The sequence below is a fragment of the Palaemon carinicauda genome, chromosome 1 (genome assembly GCF_036898095.1).
Source record: "Palaemon carinicauda isolate YSFRI2023 chromosome 1, ASM3689809v2, whole genome shotgun sequence".
NCBI lineage: Eukaryota > Metazoa > Arthropoda > Malacostraca > Decapoda > Palaemonidae > Palaemon > Palaemon carinicauda.
In genome coordinates, this window is record NC_090725.1 from 315,734,664 (window position 1) to 315,736,569 (window position 1,906).

Consider the following 1,906-nt stretch of genomic DNA (forward strand, 5'->3'; position numbering starts at 1 on the left):
AGTTCTATATGAGAAAGTGATTGTACCAACTGTGATGTATGGATCGGAGTTGTGGGGAATGAAAGTGATGGAGAGACAGAAATTGAATGTGTTTGAGATGAAGTGTCTGAGGAGTATGGCTGGTGTATCTCGAGTAGATAGGGTTAGGAACGAAGTGGTGAGGGTGAGAACGGGTGTAAGAAATGAGTTAGCGGCTAGAGTGGATATGAATGTGTTGAGGTGGTTTGGCCATGTTGAGAGAATGGAAAATGGCTGTCTGCTAAAGAAGGTGATGAATGCAAGAGTTGATGGGAGAAGTACAAGAGGAAGGCAAAGGTTTGGGTGGATGGATGGTGTGAAGAAAGCTCTGAGTGATAGGAGGATAGATGTGAGAGAGGCAAGAGAGCGTGCTAGAAATAGGAATGAATGGCGAGCGATTGTGACGCAGTTCCGGTAGGCCCTGCTGCTTCCTCCGGTGCCTTAGATGACCGCGGAGGTAGCAGCAGTAGGGGACTCAGCAGTATGAAGCTTCATCTGTGGTGGAAATGTGGGAGGTTGGGCTGTGGCACCCTAACAGTACCAGCTGAACTCGGCTGAGTCCCTGGTTAGGCTGGAGGAACGTAGAGAGTAGAGGTCCCCTTTTTTGTTTTGTTTCTTGTTGATGTCGGCTACCCCCCAAAATTGGGGGAAGTGCCTTTGGTATATGGATGGATATATATATATATATATATATATACGCTAGCATCACAAAATTCTGTTAGGTTGACTATGTTGACGATGTCAGTTCCAGGTCGTTTAGTGAGGAAACCAAGCTAGTTTTATTTTTATAACCCCTCCTCCCCTTGCTTAACATATCTCGCCTTTTTTTTTTTTTTTTGCTTTCCTAGCATTTAAAGAACCTCCTAATTACTGTACAAGAAAAGGAGAGCTGCAGGACACCATAATTTGGGTGAAAATGGAGAACGTGTTCTTGTAAAAAAAATACCAAAGTGGCCAGGAAGCTGTTCACAAGCAAACAAACACACACACAAACACCGGATAAAATATAACCTCCTTCAAACTTCATTGGCGGACGTAATCGGACGTAATTATAACTACTAAAACTGGCAGAATGCTCACCATTAAGATTTACTCTTGTCAGCAATCCTGAATCATTCTTGAATAAAATCACTCTTTACTCCACAAATTAAATCGCAAAAATCGCACACTGGTAGAAATTTCAATTGGCGCGTGACTCATTCGATAACTTCCGAACGGTAAATGAACCAGCCGTCTGTTTACAATTAAACAGGACTGCTAAGCCATTCAAGACTCCTGAACAGTAAACACACATTCGCACAGGATGGAACAACAAGTCAGAGAAGGAATCAACTGCTTGTTACAAAAGGCATTTTAACATAATTTTATCTATTTTTTTTTTTGCTTCATTTAAATATAAATGTGATTTACTCGCTATTATTTATAAAATTAAGATATCTACTCAATATATAACATTTCATTCCATTCTTTATTTCTTGATAGAAATTTGATTTGTCTTTATATGTTAACTTTGTGAAGCATGTTTCACGTAGAGAAGATGTCCGACAATAATTTCACATAAAGTCGATTGCGTCCGTTTTCCTTTCTTCATTTGATTAGATCGACCGTGTTAAACCTGTATGCTATCACTTATCGAGCTGAATATTGACAGCTCTTGGCCCAACAACTGTCAATTTCCCAGTGCTGTTGATTAATTGGAAAAGCCTGCCTGTTTGCACAGCAATGTCCCTGCCTCCTCCATGATCTCATAACTTCGTCTCTACTTTTCCTGACTCCTCCTAAACAAGGATGTGCCCACCTTCGCTACTAATCATACGCAGCACAAGTAGTGCCACGCTTCAAACACTTGATACTGGTAGTGGTTGGCCAAGGCACCAGCCACCCGTTG